This window comes from Perognathus longimembris, chromosome 10 (genome assembly GCF_023159225.1).
Source record: "Perognathus longimembris pacificus isolate PPM17 chromosome 10, ASM2315922v1, whole genome shotgun sequence".
NCBI lineage: Eukaryota > Metazoa > Chordata > Mammalia > Rodentia > Heteromyidae > Perognathus > Perognathus longimembris.
Window position 1 is genome coordinate 47537982 of NC_063170.1, and position 18935 is coordinate 47556916.

The 18935-nt window shown below is 41.5% G+C and overlaps 1 protein-coding gene across 1 annotated transcript in view; it reads right to left on the reverse strand.

The window, feature by feature from the left end:
• Nek10 (NIMA related kinase 10) overlaps positions 1–18935 on the reverse strand; it is a 171625-nt gene that overhangs the window by 87175 nt on the left and 65515 nt on the right. The window lies entirely within an intron of this gene.

Sequence of the window (18935 nt, forward strand, 5' to 3'; positions counted from 1 at the left end):
TCTCTTCTACATGCTCCGTCCACTACCAGGGAAAGATGTCAGACATCTGCTACCCACAATGTGGGCCCGGCGCATAGCTGCAGATCCTCAGACTTCTCAGTCTGAGAACTGATGCTTACTGTTGACTAGCAAGGAAGATCCTGTGATAATCATGCAGCATCACTATAGAAAGCTGATGGATGTGGCCGCCTCCCTTTACTACATACTCACAGGTTACAGAGCAGGGAGAAGATCATCACTACCTAGACTATGAGAAATGACAACAGCTACCATGCTCATCTCTCCTGAAATTGTCACACAATCTTATAGCCTGTAACTGAAGTTAACCTAACAAATAGGGTTTATCTGGTTTATTTTTTTCTCATCTTTATATTTCCTCATTTATTTCACTATACCCTAAAGTCCTCCCATCTCACAGACAATGTGGCTTCACAAGTTCTCAAACCCTTGAATTAATGCTTGGTCCGTGAGTCTTCAGCAGAGGAGATAGAAGAAGACTGGCAAAGTACTTGCTGTTTGAGGCCTGCTCTCTTCCTGCTCTTCGAACCTCTGCCATGTGATTACTCAAAGGTCTGCCAGCTACAAGATGAGCAGCCCCTCATCACCTTCACTGGCCCCACCCACGGCCAATCAACCAGGAGAGTGAGAAGCCACTGCCCACCACGTGACCATAACACCAACACTACGATCAGCAATTGCCACAGGAACCAGCCTGATTTTCTAGCATACAACGTATTCAGAGGAAAAGTAGATTGTTACATTAAGCCACTGGGTTTTGAGGTGGTTTATCAAAGCAACATTAACTTTCATTAAAGTTAGCTTCCATCAGATTCTCAAAGTTTTCCAAGAGCCCCTAAAGACTGATAGTCACTTCTCTGGGAGACAGGAATGAGAAATAAAACACAAGTCACCAACTATGACACTGCTTCTGAGCTAAAACTTTAAATATTGCCTTAAGTGAAAGCCCTTCGTAATTGCTTCTGAAAGCAACAACTAACAGAAAACAAAAGTTTGCAATTTCTACCAGACGTAACAAAAGTTTTTATGATGATCCAAATGCCACCACCCTTTCTCCTCAAGTTTATATAATCCCCAGTATTCACAATGAAATCATGTCTCCAGCTATGTGTTAGGGTCGCCCTAATTCTATGTAACTGGTATGCCCATGGAAAGAAGAATTACTAGAAAGTGCTTGCTGTCAGAGAGTCATGGAAAGAGGCAACAAGAGGGTGACTGTGGCCAGCCAAGGACAAAGGCCTTATGGCCACAGCATCCAGAACTTTCTGGTTGTGGGCCTTCTGCTATAATTTGGCTCTTATGTGTCCATCAAAGGCCCATGGTTTAAGGCTTGGTCCCCAGCAGGAGGTCATTAGGATGTGGAGGAAATGTTGAGAGATAGAACCTAGTGAGATATGTGGGAACCCTGGGGGATATGCCCTTGAAAAGGATTATGGGAGCTGGTTTCTTTCCTTTTCTTTCTCTTTCCTCTTTGGGCCATCAAATGAATAGCTTTATTTCTTCTACTATGATGGGCTGCCCTGCCACAGGCCCACAAGAAATGAAACCAGCTGATCTTGGACTAAAAAGTCTAAAAAGTATGAACCAAAATAATCATTTCCCAAGTATTTGCTATCAGAACAGGGGTAAGTTGGCTGACACATACCCCACATCCTCCAGAAATCAGAGCAAAATGGTTCTTAACCAGACATTGGTGATGTTTCTCTCCTTCACCCAGATTCCTCAACTTCAGTCCACCCTCACTGTGAGCTGGTGTACCAGCCTCTCACAGCCGCTCCTGAAAACAAGCTGGCCTCCTGTCTACTGTCAGATCACAGCCACCTCCACCATCACCCACACATCTTACTTCCCCAAGTTCTTTCTAGACCTGTTCACTGCCCCCCAGAAGGCGCATGATCTCTGGGATGGCAGACCTCAGGGTGGGATCTTCTCTCTATTGCCATGGTCTTCCTCCCTGTCTCATGATAATGCTTTCACACCAAGTCCCTGCTTACCTAAGCTCCATTTGGTTTAATGTCCCCTTACATCTGCAGCAACAGATCTGCCCCTAATTCTTGACGTGTTTCTGCCCTGCTAGCAATTCACAGTTACTCACAGTTCTTTCCACGGGAGATAAAATTATATTTGAGCTGGGTGCCAGTGGCTCACACCTGTAAGCCTAGCTATTCCAGAAGCTGGAAAGTTTGTGAGACTTTTATTGCCAATTAAGCACCAAAGAAGCTGGAAGTAAAGCTGTGGCTCAAGTGGTAGAGCACTCGCCTTAAGCACAAAAGCTCAGGAACAGTACTCAGGCCCTGAGTTCAAGCCCCAGAACCAGTATACACACACACACACACACACACACACACACACAATTATATTTGACAGCTAGGTATTCATAAGAGCTAGCCTCTAATCACCATGAATGAGCAGAAAGCAATATCAGGACTGAAGCAGATTTATTAATTGAAGGATAAGTGAAGAAGAAATTAAACCTTGAGAGAAATTGAAAAACGGTCATTGAGAAGGTATCTCATTGACAATATAATGATGTACCCTCTTGGAAGTAGTGTTTGGAGACCTCATAAATGAAAATGTTCCCTTAAAACTGTGAGAAGATACCAATAAAAGAATCTTGAAGAATTTGGGGCAGAGTGAGGGCTAAATGTTTGGAGACAAGTTTCTTTATTAAAGTAATTTTCCCAGTAATATTTGCTTTCCTTCAGAAAAGACAGAAGCAGGGTTTTCATAACCCACTGGAACGCATTAATTCTGAGTCTAATAAAAAGCACATTTTCTTCTCAGGTATTGGCTATCCCCTTTCCATCTACACAGGCCACCTTTCTGAGAGAGAGAGGAAAAGATAGAAAGAGGGAAGGAGGGAGGGAAGGAGAATGAGAGAGAGAGCTAACTGAAAAGAAAAGTATAATTTTAAAGGACCAACAACAATCTTCCTGAGAACACAAGATCTCCTATTTGTGCATTCAAGCAGGCAAAACTCCATCTCAATATATGATGGGGACATTCAACCTGAGGTGATGTCATAAAATGGATGTGCCGATAACTGCCACTTTTTTAGACCGAAAAGAAAACCAAACATCACTCAGGATGATGCAATGCACAGCACCAAACAATACAAAGTGAATAGATTGTGTGGGTATATACACGTCTGCACCTGTGTGTGTAAATGTGTGCGTACATTCCTGCATCCGTGTGAATGGACTACTAGAGGTGATGAATTACCCAGAGGTGAATGAGCTGTTGCCAAGAAATGGCTCTGAAAACAGTTACCACAGTGGAAAAGGAGAAAAGGAGCGTTGAGGAGGAGGACGAGGACGAATGGGAGGCCCCCTGGGAATAAGAGTCTGCATGTGGGTGTGCGTGGAGGCTCATCCCTGTAATCACAGAGAGGCAGAGACAGCAGGACTGTGGTGCAAGGACAAAAAAAGTTTATGAGACCTTATCTCAAAGAATAAGCCAGATAAGGCAGTTCACACTTGCCACCTCAGCAACATGGGAAGCAGTGATAGGAGACTCACAATCTATGGCCAGCCTAATGAAAGCATGAGACCCCCATCTGAAAAATAACTGAGACTAGCTAGAGTCATGGCTCCAAGTGGTAGAGTGCTTGCCTAGTAAGTGTAAGCCTTGAGTTCAAACTGCAGTACTTTTATAAAAAGGAATCCCAGTGTATTTTCTGGGTAAAATGAGCCAATTATAGATGAGCAGAGCTTAGCATAAGGGAATCTCAGCAGGATCATGATGCATCGGCGTCCTTGAAGAAACTGATCAACATTGGTGTGGAGGGGAAGGAACTGAGCTGGAACAGGCAGAGCTGGCAGCCTTCCACTAACAGGCTGACAAGAAAGTGAAAAGAGGAAACCCTGCCCCTAAGGTACTTTTCCGTTGTCATAGAGGAAACATGGAGATCACCCTGTTTATTATAGGTTGATCATTATAAATTGGGGGGATATTTTTTTTTTTTTGCCAGTCCTGGGCCTTGGACTCAGGGCCTAAGCACTGTCCCTGGCTTCTTTTTGCTCAAGGCTAACACTCTGCCACCTGAGCCACAGTGCCCCTTCTGGCCGTTTTCCATATATGTGGTGCTGGGGAATCGAACCGAGAGCTTCATGTGTAGGAGGCAAGCACTCTTGCCACTAGGCCATATTCCCAGCCCATGGGGGGGGGGGGGGTGGGGATATTTTTATACACCAAAAATTAATATGTGGGACATAAACTTAAGGCATTCATTATTCAAAGTTCATTAGGTACTCTATTTCATCTGGAAATCCTCATTACAATATTATTTGTCTCCTCCCCTTCATTAGCTATTAATAAATGAATAAATTATATATATATACATATATATATATGTCCATTGTGGGGCTGAACTCAGGGCCTGGGAGCTACCCCTGAGCTCTTTGGCTCAAGGCTAGTGCTCTACTGCTTTGAGCCACAGCTCCACTTCCAGTTTTATGGTGGTTAATAGGAGATGAGTCTCATGGGGACCTTTCTGCTCAGGGCGGCTCACCATGGTCCTCAAGATCTCAGCCTCCTGGATAGGTAGGATTATAGGCATGAGCTACCAGCCTAGCTTAATAAATATTCACAAAAGCTACACAAATACTTATGTGTGGTTTTCTAAACTGACTTTTAAAAATAGGCAGGATACTTTAGAAAACAAGGAGCATATTTCTCCAGGGCATGTGGGACAGCTGAACACGTGCATTACACATGCCTCGTTGCTCCCAGCAGCTCAGGTCGCAGCCGCCAGTCCTAATCACTGAGCATTTATAAAAAGAATCCCTTCTCTTGCAACACAACCAATACTGACTTTAAAAACAGAAGGAAATGAAGTGCTTGGTTTGGTTCCAAACTTACATTCTATCAGGAGCTAACTGCTCTCCGGGTGGTTCAGGCTAACTCCATTCAAAGAGAGCAAATCAATTTAGCAATGCCCTGGCATGTCTGTGGGGAACCTGGACAGACTGCAGGACTGTAGAGAGCTACCCAGCTATCTGCTTTGCTGTGCTTCTGTTTCCTTTTGTACACAAAAGGAAAAAAAGCTGTCAGTGTGGTAAAAATGCAAAAGGCAAACACATGTTTAAGATAGGAAGCATGGAGGGCTGGATACATAGCACAAGTGGTAGAATCCCAGACATGGAAAACTGAGCGAGTGAGGCCCCAAGTCCAAGCCCTGGTAACACCACAAAAAATAAATTTAAAAAAAGAATAACAAAAGAAAACTGGGTGATTTAATTAAAATACAAAGCATAGCTAATGTGCAAAATGCCATAATGAAGCCTCTTAGAACAATTAACATAAACTTTAAACCAGCCAAGTTGAAATAGAGATTATACTTTGGTTTACCATATTCAGAAATAGTCACCTGGATGACACTGAAAGTCCACAGTTTCAAATTTATACAGATGTATTTCTTTAAAATTTTTCCTCCTTTCTCAAACCTGTGAAGACTAGAAACAAGCTTTTGGAAGGAAGTCATTGTCTGAGCCAGCACATGAACAGAAAGGGAAGAGGCCCTGCCTAAGAGGAAGGCAATGAAACACAAAGAATTCCAGGCAGAGTCATTACAAATGAAATACAGCAAGAAGAAAAACAGTAGAAGTGACTGAGAAAGGCACTAATAATAAGAACTGCCTCTACTTATATAAAACAAAAAAGAACAATTTGAGAAAAGCAGAGTCTTGAGCATAATGACAGTCACTTGTGAGAAGGACCATTAAACATCAACATTTATAAACCTTCACATGCTCATGCTAAAGTGCATACAGATAAAGGAAAATGATTGTAAACTGTTAAGAACACTGAGGTGTTTTTTTAAATACAAAATAGCAGTGGGATTTATGTACCAAATGCATACACCAATATGTCTCTGACATAAATGAGGATATAAAATATTTAAATGATTGACTATGAATACCATTGAACAACTCCACACCACACGTGGTGCACAGTGTGCTTCACTTTCCAGAGGAAGTTATCATTGAGAACCCACTCCCCTCTCCCCCAACCCCCAACAAGCACGCTCACAGACTTGAATCTACACGGCTGGCCCAGGCTTCTCCATTGAGAGGCCTGAGACAGAGCTCAGGCCTCTCCAGGACCTCAGTGAGGCCTCCCTGTGGGGCACTGGATGAGGCAGAACTCTCAGCTACTGATGGCAAGTACTGACACACATCATCAGTACAAAAACACAAACTGAATCAAGCTCTGGTAATTCTATCTACTCAGAAGACTGAGATCTGGAGGACTGACGTTCAAAACCATCCCATCCACAAAAGACCACATGACTCTACCTCCAAAACAAGCAGCAGAAAGCCAGGCTGGAGGTGGGGCTCAAGTGGTAGAGCACCAGACAATGCAAGCAAGCAAGCAAGCAAGCTGAGTAAGCAAAGAGCCCTAATTGTAATTTTTACAATCTTTATAAAAAATGTGTGTCTGTATGTGTCTGTGTGTGTGTGTATGTGTGTGTGTGTGTGTGTGTGTGTGTGTGTGTGTGTGTGTGTGTATGCAAGAAGAAAGTATATCAACCTCAGGAGAGGTGGCTACATCTGGGAAAAACAGGAAACAGAAAAGGGGGGAAGTGAGCCTCTAGATGAAACCATACGTCCATAAGACTTTTCCCTGTGGAAGTTTCAGTGATGTGCATTCATTGTACAAAGTATTGGGTTTCATTGTGACATTTTTCATAAGAAATATAATGTACTTTGATCATATTCACCCCATTATCTCCTTACTCCCCCCTCCATACCCACTCTATCGCCTTCCTCCCTCCATTCTCTGGATCAGCCCCTTCTATGTTGTCATCTCTTTTTTCTTTTGGGAAAAAAAAGTTTAAGTATAATAAAGCAGAAGTATTGAAACCTAATGTATATAAATATACATTTGTTATTTATGAAACACTTCATAATACAAGGGAAGGAATGTATTGAAAAATTGACTAGTGCTTGTTGGTGAGATCATATGGGATTTTAGGATTTTTTTTCTAATGAGTTTCTCAACTTCTTCCACCCAACATGAATTTCTTTAATAATGGTAATACACAATAAATGTCTGTTTCTATAAAGTACTGCTGCCAGTAACTTTACTCAAGCAAGAGGCTATAAAAATGTATTTTATGACACTGTAATATATGCAAATATTCAATATTTTATACCAAATTTTTACTTTCATATAAACAAAATCTCCACATGCCTTTTTAATAGTTCAGTGCTGAATAATGTTATTTTATCTTCAACTGCAAGCCAAAATTTGAAATGCTCAAATTTACACATTTCCAAATTATAACAGCTAGTCAGGAACTGAAATTCAAATAATTACAGCTTTAATAGTTATTCCTGTCAATTTAGGTCCTTTTGAAAACATGACCTTAAGTAACCCGTATTTGTCTGAATATGTTCATTCAAGCTATTACTATGAATTACTCTGAGTAGAGCTTTATTTAATGATTAACAGATTTTTAAGCCAAAATATGAAACCCAATAGTTTCCAAAGATTTGGGGTTTTTTTTTTTTAGAACAGTCCACTTTGTATTGAAGTAAGTGCAGAAGCTTGCCGTGAAGAAGAAACCAAAACAGAGACCCTTTGGTTGAGTGGAGCGCTCCTCCCTGGTCCTTCCTCACTCCTTGCTTGCCTCTGCCCTTCCACTTCCCCAAACCACTCTGGATAGCCACTGCCTTCTGGAACTCCCAAGGATATTCTCCCGTCCTTACCATGGAATCCTATGAACTCATCATAAGAAAATGGCAATTCACAATACTTTACCACTGCCAGTACTAGACATTAGGAAAGCCCTGTACTCTTCCTTGGAGACTTCCTCATGTCTTCTCTTGCACTGTTTTCTCTTTGTCTTTTTAAAGGGGGAGGGGGTGTTAGTTGTGGGGTTGAACTCAGGACCTGGGTGCTGTCCCTGAGCTTTTTTACTCAAAGCTAGTGCTCTACCACTTTGAGTCACTTCTAGTTTTCTGGCAGTTAACTGGAGGCAAGAGTCTCACAGACTTTCCTGCCCAGCTTTGAACCATGATCCTCAGATCTCTTGAGTAGCTAGGATTATAGGCATGAGCCACCAGTATCTGGCATCCTTATCTTCTTAGTTTCTACATCTTTTCTATCTCTGTCTACTCCACCTTTCTCTCCTTTAAATGTGTTTCCCCAAGGTCTGCAACAAGTAGCCATTCCACCCCAAATTCCACAAGATGCGGACCACCTTATCTCTTCTTACCAGCCTGGATGTCTTAACTAAGGCTCTGGAAACATAAAAGTGGCGGTTTGGGTCTGAACTGTCCACCTCCTCCCCAAGCGCCTATGTGTTGATCGACTTGATCCATAGTTAAGCAGTGTTCAGACATGAACCCTTTAGGAACTGACTGGTCCTGTCTTCTTCCCTGTCAGAAGTGAGAGCTCTGACCTCATCAATGAATTAATCCATTTACAAATTCATAGTTAATGGGATATTGAGAAGTGGTAGAAACTTTAGGAGGTGTAGGCCTTGTTGAGGTAAGTCCTTGGGTTATGTCTTTGAGGGGTACATCCTATCCCCAACCTTTCTTCTCTAGTCCCCTTCTTTTTCTCCCTCCAGCCTCCTTCTCTCCTGTCCCTCTCATTTTTTCTGTTCTCTTTGCTCTACGCCATGCTCCCCCCTCCATGATGTTCTGTCTCACCACACCCAAAAGTAACAAAGCTAAGTGGCATGGACCCAAACCACTGAACCTGTAAGCCCACATAAACCTTTCCTCCTTTAAGTTGATTACCATGTCTTTTGGGTCTCATGAGCTTATTGAATATGACAGCTTTACTATCTCAAAAGCAACTCAACTTCAACACACTCAACAATAAATTATTCACTTATTTCTCTGCAAATCCAATCCACATTGCCTCTAATCTTTGTGGGTTCAACTATGTCTCCTGAGAAGATACATCAAAGCCTTAACTTATGTGAACATGACCTGATTTGAGAAGGCCATCCTTGATTAGAGTGGCTCAGGATCCAATTACAACTCGTGCCCTGTTGGACTATACCAGGATACAGAGTGCTAATCATCTCCCATTACTAGAAATCTCAAAAGAGAAGATGTCTTAGCTAATTAGTATCCTCCTTCCCTTGCTCTTCTTAGGCCGGCCCTCCCATCTTGGAATGCAGTGTATTCATTACCTGGCCCATGTAATTATAACCCCTCTGTATATCACCCTTACAATAACAGTAAAGTAAATATTTTAAAAGAGAAAAGCATTTATGAATATCAATATGTGAACATGTGTGTTGAATAAGTGTACACGTGTGCCTGTGTGGATGTATTTGTGTGTGTGTGTGCATGTTTGTGTGTGTTTTGCTTAGGAAAGGTTTTGGAATTGAGACACCAAACAGCTGTCTGTGAGAATTGTTTTCCCTTTCTGAATTAAAAGGATTATAAATGTTCTTCATGGAATCTCCCCTATTTCATGCATGAAGAATGTACCACTTTCATAGTAAGAAAGCAACAGAAGCAAGTTTAGCAAATAAGTAACAAGCTTGTTTGTATTTGCGTTCCTGTTATTGCTTATGTTTATTTATGTCTATTGGTTTCCTTCTGTTTCTAATTTGATTTTAGTCCCTGATGTCTGCCTAAGGTGGCAATATTTTCCAGTAGTTCTTCTGTCTTTAATGGAACAATAAAATATATGCTATTGGCAATCTATCTTTTCACTCCGTATTACAGATAGCTGTATCAACAGTTAGGTTACCTCATTGCCATTTGCCATTATTTTACCTTGTCTCCCATTTTGCTCTCAATGCTTAACCACAGCTGGCTGGCTAAGAATTAGGGAATAAAATATAAAGTACACACAGGAAAAAAAGTTGGAAAGTAACTAAAACTATTTGTAAGAAGAGATAGAAAACTTACTGGATATTGCTAACAGATTTATAAAAATCAGTGATGAGAAATATTCATTTGTTTATTTTCCTAGTTTTTTTTTCAAAATTGACTGGAGCCCCAGTGATATGGGAAAGTTCCTGAGTTTATGTTGAGTTGTAAGGAAAAAAGAAGGGAGGAGGAAGCAGACTGAAAACTTTTTAGAGAAATTAAAAATTGTAATTAGCTTTGTCTGTCCTAAAGTAAATACGTCTTCATGTGGCTTACATATAAAATCTACATGTAAAGTGAAACTGCAGTACTGAAATCACATTTTTTAAAAGGGACTTGTGCTGGGCACAGTGGCTCACACCTGTAATCCTAGCTACTTAGGAGGCTGAGATCTGGGTGTCAAAGTTCAAAGACCAACCAGGCTGATAAATCCCAGAGACTCCTAGCTTTCATTAACCAGCAAAAAGCCAGGTGCATAGCTGTGGTTCAAGTGGTAGAGTGTCAGCTTTGAGCAAAAAAGCCAGGCACTGAGTTCAAGCTCCAATATTGACACCAGCAAAAAATAAATAAAATAAAAAGAGAGAGATGGGTATCAGATAAAGTCAGCTTTCCCAGGTTCTCTAACCTTGCTGCTTTTAGAGCCTGTTAAAAAGACCGCAGGGAGTTGGTTCACTGTAAATACACAGAGGGGTTGAGCAATTAAGCAAATGGGTTACACTGCCAGTGAGTGTGATCCAGCCATCTATCAGGCATAGCCTGCTTTGAGTCACAAACAACACAAATTAAGTTAGACCCAACAGCCTTGAAATTCCTCATTATACATCACTACCATCTCTGATGCTTTTTTTAGGGAGGGGTGTTGAGGTTCTAGGGAATATATTTTAGAAAAAAAAGCCAGCTGGCATTATAAAAAGACATCACATATATTCAAGCCAGATATTACCAACTTTTAAAACTGCAACATAACTAATTATGGGGATTTTGCAAATAAGAATAATAGAATCTCTCAATTATAAAATGTCAACCCACAAATGCTTTTCCTAAATATAAAATCACATTAAAAATATGTACCTATACACAATGGAATTTTATGCCTCTATCAGAAAGAATGACATTGTCCCATTTATAAGGAAATGGAAGGACTTGGAAAAAATTATACTAAGTGAAGAGAGCCAGACCCAAAGAAACATGGACTCTATGGTCTCCCTTATTGGGAATAATTAGTACAGATTTAAGCAAGTCATAGCAGAGCATCACAAGGCCCAATAGCTATACCCTTATGAACACATAAGATGATGCTAAGTGAAATGAACTCCATGTTATGGAGACAATTATTATATCACAGTTGTAACTACTTTCAACGTCCCATGTGTATCTGTAGCTTCTACTATTGATGATGTTCTTGTATCACCTCCCTGTGGTTGTACCTACACTATCTCTGTATCTTATCTGAGTATATTGGAAACCGTGTATACTGGTATTAGCAGTAGGAAATTGAAAGGGAATACCAAAATTGAGAGACACAGAGTAAAAAAAGACAAACAACTACAAAAGCAATACTTGCAAAACTGTTTGGTGAAAGTGAACTGAACACCTCAGGGAGGGAAAGGGAAAGGGGGAGGAGGGAGGGGGGTATGAGGGACAGGGTAACAAACAGTACAAGAAATGTATCCAATGCCTAACATATGAAACTGTAACCTCTCTGTATATCAGTTTGATAATAAAAATTTGAAAAAAAAAATATGTACCACTAGGTGCAGGTGACGCATGTCTGCAATCCTGGCTACTCAAGAGATCTAAGGGTCAAGGTTCAAAGCCAATCTGGACCAGAAAGTCTATGAGACTCTATCTCCAATTAACCACAAAAATAGCCTGGAAGTGGAGCTGTGTCTCAAGGGGTAGAGCTCCAGCCTTGAGTGAAAAGGCTCGGGGACAGCATCCAAGCCCTGAGTTCAAGCCCCAGTACTGCACAAAAAAAAAAAAAAAAAAAAAAAAAGATATTTTATCATTACTAAAGCAGCAGAGCTCTGCCTGGAGTACCCACCGGTAACTGCCTTCCAGTCACTGTTGTCATTTGCCTTGATCTTGATTTGGTGTTTACCCCCCCCCCCACCCTCCCAAGCTAGTTATCAGTACCTGACTTGCAACCCCGGTATAGAGATTGGTCGTCCAGAGCTGCACCCAGGCACAAATCTCTGTCCTGTCTCTGAGGTCAGCCTAAACCAGCCACCCGGGCCTGCTTTGGTGACTTCAACCCATCAACACAGACAGTGTGTCCAGAGATCCAGGGGAAAACAGACACACAGACACACAGACACACAGACACACACACACACACACACACACACACTTCTACCAGCACATCGGCAGCCAAGGCTACCCTCATGCGTGCCAGTCTGTGTGGGCCTACAGTCGAGCCCACACGCATGCTGTGGAGGTTCTGCTGACATCCAGAGCACACTGCACTGAATCACAGCCATCTGCCAGCCTGTCAGGATTTTCTTTAATCCCTTGAACTTCGCTGCCTGGAACTTGCTTTGCCTGAAGTGCTGGTGAATTAATGTACTCCAGAAATGGCCCTAAATCAGGAACTGGCAGGGTTGGTGGACAAGTACCCATTCTCTCCTTTTAAGCTTGTTCCCAAGCTCCTCATCAGGTTTGAGGGTTGCCCATGGGGGCAACTTGGTCAAGAAATCCTTTGTAACCCAAAATAAGAATCCAATGAGAGAAATCTAGCAAGGTTATATAAGTAACAGAAATTATTAACAGACATGGAAGAGTGCAGCTGCAGCTGAGGCAGGTGACACATGCCTGTAATCTCAGCTATTCAGGAAGCAGAGGCCAGAGGATTAAGGATTAAAAGGCAGTCCAGTCCAAGTTAATGAGAGCCAGTGGTAGTGGCTGAGGCTCTAACCCTAGCTACTCAAGAGACTGAGATCTGAGCATCACTGTTAGAAGCCAGCCAGGGCAGGAAAGTCCATGAGATTTATCTCCAATCAACCACCAAAAAGCCAGAAGTAGAACTGTTGCTCCAATGGCCTGAGCAATGCCCTTTGTGCCTTTTCCCCATAGCTGTACTGTAGGAGCTGCCTAGGCCTGAGAGAGTTCATCATTGAAATTTCCACGCTTGCCTGACCATGTGTGTGCGTGTGTGTGTATGTGTGTGTTCAAATGAACTTGAATTCTCCTTGTAGGAAAGGATTAAGTCGTCTGCTCCTGACAGGTGAGTGCCGGAATGTCTACTTGAAGGACAGGTAAAATGATGCATACGTGTCTCTCTTTCCTTCCCTTGCCCCAGTTTCATTTCACAGATGTGAAAAACAATGCTTCCATTAGCTGACTGTCAGGTTGAGAGGTGCCCAGGGGTTCTACAACACCAGGGGGAAGACGCCAAGTCTCTTACCATCACACCATCCATCTCCGCCCAGCCAAACTAGAGCCCCTGAGCTTCCCTGGAAAAACTCAGCTTACTCAGAAACAGCCTGGAGAGAGGCTGCTATTTCCACAACCGAAAGGACACTCTGGAGACAGCGCTAGAAGCACAGAGACATGGAACACTGAGTTCAGAAAAGTGCACAGAAGCTATATGACCCTATTACAAAGCTGCCCAGTCCATGGATATGGGGGACCAAACCACTAAGTTTCAAAGTGCATTGGCCTTGGGTAAGCAACATGGTCTCCCTTAAGTGTTTCATTTCCAAAGCCAGCCCACTGGAAGTCCTCACAGGAGCCTTGCTAATGAAACACAGAAGAGGTTTCCTGCAGTGGCTAGTATAGGCATCCCACAACAGGCCCAGAGCACTGCCTCCCATAACCCTGCAACCTCACGCCTGGGGGTCATGTTAACACAAAAACCAGAGCCCCTGCACTGCTTGCTACTTATGAAGGCCTCCTGCTTGTGGGGGTCCTGGGCTCACCCCCTTCCCTCTAGTCCTGTGGCCCTCAGCTCTGAAGGCCTTCTGTGCACATGGCAGCTGGGCTTCTGCTATGGGCTCGTGCCTGGCAGCACTGCTCTGCTTGTCTAGCAGTGCCCCACAGGTTACAGGCTAGCCCATCCAGACCCCTGATCTGCTGATTTGTGGGGTACCACAACTTCTCCATATAGGTCAGAACCTTTCCCAGTTTTCCCTGCCCCATACTCAAACACTCCCTCAGCCACTGGGACAGCAGGTAGAATTCCCTTCTACCTTCTTTCTTTACATTGGCATGTATTAATTGTTCAAGGGGTCTTATTGTGATAAGATCCCTTACTATAAATGTAATATATATTACATAAATGTAATATAAAGTCCTTGGACTAAATTCAGTTCCTCTATTAGGCTTCATTATGCCCTTGTCCCCCTTTCTCTCTTACAATTCTCCTCCTATGTGCATTTGCTTTTGTTCATATTCATCACTCTGTCACCCTAACACTGTGCATGCCTCAACAAGTCTCCTTTTTAGGTTCCTGTCACTTTTCTCTTTTGGGTCTCAATTCTGAATATGAGAGAGGGTATTTAATGCTTGACTCTCATTCTGGCTTATTTCACGTAACATTATGTTCTCCAGTTCCACCTTTTTTGTTGTTGTTGTTGTTAATCCAGCAAATGACCCAATTGCATTCAGCTTCATAGCTAAATAATACTCCATTGTCTAGATATACTACACTTTCTTTACCTATTCATCAGTTAATGGGAAGCTTGACTATTATAAACACTGCTGCTATAAACATGGGTATGCACATCTCAATGGTGTGTTGACTTACATTTGTTTGGGATATTTGCCCAGTTGAGGTATAGCAGATTCATATGATAGGTCTATTTGTAGGTTTTTAGGGGGGAGGGGGAACCTCCCTACTGAGTTACATCCCCATTGATAAGATGGAAGTTCCTTTTGACTCTGCATCCTGGCCAGTATTTGTTGTTGTTGTTGTTTGTTTCCTTAACAGTTGCTATTCTGATTGCAGGTGGAATCTCAATGTAGATTTAATTCACATTTTCTTTATAGAAGAGGATGTTGAACATGACTTTATATATTTGTTAGCCATTTGTACTTCTGTTTTTTCAGACTTTCCTGCCCAGGATGGTCACATGTTTTACTCAGAGCCAGCACAGGACCACAATCTTAGTAACCTATATAGTAAGGATTATAAACACATGCCACTGCACTCTTGCTTATGATTGAAATGGTGTCTTGCTAATGTTTTTTCCCCAGTCGGGCCTCACGTCATGATCTCCTAGTGTCCACCTCCAGAGTAGCTGGTATTATAGAAGTGAACCACTAAGCCTGGCAATTATATCCACTTTTCACAATATTAATTCTGTAAATCTATGAATAAGGAAGGTGTTTCCATCTTCTGGTGTCCGCTTCAGTTTCTTTCTTCAGTGTCTTGTAGTTTTCATTCTTTTGCTTCCTTAGTTAAAGTTATTCTTAGGTAATTTATTTTTGAGGCTATTATGAATGGGATTGTTTTCCTGATTTCATTCTCAGCATGTTTGCTCTTGGTACAGAGACAATAAACTGGTTTCTATATGTTGATTTTGTTACCTGCTACTTTGCAAAGTGTTTATCACATCTCAGAATTTCCTGGTGTAATCTTTTAGAATCTTTTAAGTACAGGTCTGCAAATACCAATCATTAGACTTTTGCTTTTTCTACTTGTACCCCTTTTGTTTTCCTTTTTTGTCTTTTGTTGGGTTTTTTTTTTTTTGTCAGTCCTGGGGCTTGGACTCAGGGCCTGAGCACTGTCCCTGGCTTATTTTGCTCAAGGCTAGCACTCTACCACTTGAGCTGCAGCACCACTTCTGGCTTGTTCTTTATATGTGGTGCTGAGGAATCGAACCCAGGGCTTCATGTATGCAAGGCAAGTACTCTTCCACTAGGCCATATCCCCAGCCCTTGTCCTTTGTTCTGCTGTGTTACTCCAAGCACTCTATTGAATAAGAATGAAGAAAACAGAACTCTTGTCTCATTCGTGAATTCACAGAAGATGCTTTCAGTTTTTACCATTTCATACGAGGCTGGCACTGGGTTTGTCATATGTAATTCGAAATTAATAGCAATATTATGCTGAGAAGTGTTCCTTCTATTCCTCTTATTAGGAATGGATATTGAGTTTTGCCAAAGGCTTTTCTGCTTCTATGGAGATGATTGTATGACTCTGTTTATGTGCTGTATTACATTTTATTGATTTGTGTATCTTGAACCATTCTTGTATTTCTGTAATGAAACCAACTTGATCACGGCATATGAATTTTTTAATGTGTGCTGAAATGAGTTTGTCAGCGTTTTACTGAGAATTTTTGTGCCTAAGTTTGTCAGAGAAATTGCTCTATAGCTTTTTGTTGTTGTTGTTGTTCTGTTCTATGGTTTTAGCATCAAAGCAGTATTGAATTCACAGAATGAGTTTGGGACTTTCCATTTCACAGAATCATTTGGAGCTAGTTCTTTAAAGGCCTGGTGAATTCAACCATGACTATGTTTGATCCCGAGCTTTTATTTGTTGGGAGACAATTTATTATTGCTTCAATCTCATGGTTTATTATAGACTTCTTCCAGTTGTTTATAGTTCCTTAGTCCTATTTTGGTTGGTCATATGTAAATGGATGGATTGGAACAGAAAATCCACGTTTTGATTAGAGAGAAAAGACCATTTGCTTTTAGAAGTATTATTGAGAGGTATTTGCTAGTTCCTGAGATTTTGCTGAGTCTTTTCATGTTTGATTCAAGAATTACTTATCACTCCCCCCAGTTGTTTCAGGAGTTTGCTGGTAGAAACTGATTCTTTCCTAAGGCTCATGTGCTCATCAGTTCCTCTCATGACATTTATTCTTTCCTGAGCTCTTTCATTTGTGACTGTATTTCTTTGAGTATCTTCTATAATGCTGGCTTCTCAGTCATGAGTCACTGTCATGTAAGCTTATCTAGGCAGGTCTTCATTTCTCCATCCATTTTGAAGGATAACTGTACTGAATATAATCATCTTGATTGGCAGTTATTTATTCTCAGTGTTTGAAATGTATTATTCTGTACTTTTTTTAGTTTTAGGGTTTCTGCTGAGCGGTCTGAGGTAATTCCAATGTGTTTATAAGTTGGCATTTTTCTCTTGCAGCTTTCAAAGTCCTTTCTTAAGTTTTCTGGGTTTGACGATCAACTATAATGTGGCTTAAGAGGTTCTTTTCTGGTGTGTATTGGTCGTTCTAAATGCCATATTTTCCCCACATTTTGGAACATGTTCTTCCATAATTCCACCCAATAGATTTCTCCATGCCTGCAGTTTATATCAGCATGGATTCTTAGATTTTGTCACTCTCCCAGAGTTGTTCAAAGACTGTGGCCATGCTTGTTTTTTTATTCCTTATTGCTTTCTGAGTATAACATTTCCTCAATCTTATCTTCAATTCCCGATGCCTCTGAGGCTGCAATGCTTTCCGCTGTGGTTTTCTGTTTGGTTTCTTGGGATTTTCATTTCAAGCATTTCTGCTCTGGCTTGTGATCTACTTGCATACATTTTAGTCTATACATTTGAGTCCCAGATCCAGCTAGGGTCCCATATCCACACAGATAATTGGGGTGGTCATTTGCTTAGCCAAAGGTCGGGGGGAAGGTTTGGATTATTAAGTGACACAAAACTGCAGAACCATCAGCTCTCCTCAGCTGAGGGGTGAATCTTTAAGATCTCTCCTGAAATGACTTCAAGCAGGTTGAGAAATGCTGGGGGCCCCTTCTCCAGAAATGAGCTGACTTATATTTTATTCATTTGCAGAGGGACAGCTGTTTGTACACAGCTTGTATGTTGTGGGCTCTCTCAGGAAGGCTTGCCTGTTTTGCCTAAAGCTCCATTGCAGGGACTGTCCCCTTTCCCTACAATTCTGCTTAACATCTTGTGTCAGGGTCCTTTTTCGGTTCTCTGTCTGCTGGTTACTGCTGCCATCCTTGGCCTTTCCATGTTGCCACCCTCTCTCTAAAGCCGCACACCTGAGGTTTGTTTTCTGATTTGCAGAGGCAGAACAGTATTGGGTGTCTTTATTCTTGTCCTTAATCCTTTATGTCTCCTTCATCACTCATGTTAAACTTGTACTTCTCCCTCAGTGTTACTCCTCTCTTCCCATTAGACCATGATGCACACACTCATCTGGGATTTGGGGCTGATGAGCCTGAGCCTTGGATTTGCATTTAAAATATGCTGCTTTTTGCTCCACAGGTCTTGGACTCTGAAGTCTCTTAAGCTTCTTTCTGAATGCAGGAACGCACAACACCAGAGCTTTTTAAAAATATATATATGTGTGTATATACATATACACATATATACATATGTGTGTATGTGTATACATATATATGTATATATATATATATATATATGGCCATGAATTCTGTGTGTCTTCTCCCATCTAGAGGCAAATGGGTTTTTCTATCCCTTAAACTTAGGCTGGATTTAATTTGCTTTGAAAGTAGACTATAACAAGGGAGAAAGTGAAAATAGCCCGTAGTAGGTGATGGCTTTCACTCTGTCCAATTGGAATTCTATTCCAACACTGTCATTGTCAATGATGGCCACTTGAGAAGATGGAGGGGCCCCCAGTCAAACTTCAGCACCAGCTGCCAGGTAAATCAGGATGTCAGCCGCCTGGAACCTGCCAGCTGAGTCAAAAGTTGAGTAAGTTCAAGTACCTTAGTCGGCCCAGGAAACCAACTGAAGAACTGCAGAACAAGCCCACTCGCTGTTGCTGTTTTAAGCAAATAAGTTTGGGGATGGATTATTATGCAGTTGATAATGACCTCTCCCATCTTCAAGTAACTGCTAATTTCTTAACAACCCAATAAATTCATTTAGGGAAAGTACTTAAGAATAACTCCTTTTTGATAGACCACCTCCAATCTCAGAAGCACAAGTTAAAGGAACCATTGCCTCTTTATTACTCTTTATTACAGCTCCTTCCAGTAGGATATATGAGGCTAGACATAGAGTGGCTTGAGTGTCAATACTTAAAATGGAAAACTAGAGAAATAAAATAAACATGAAGAAATAAGTCCAATGTTCACAGACTCCAATCACAGACTCCAACTTGTAAAGACCATTAAAGGCAAAAAAGGCTA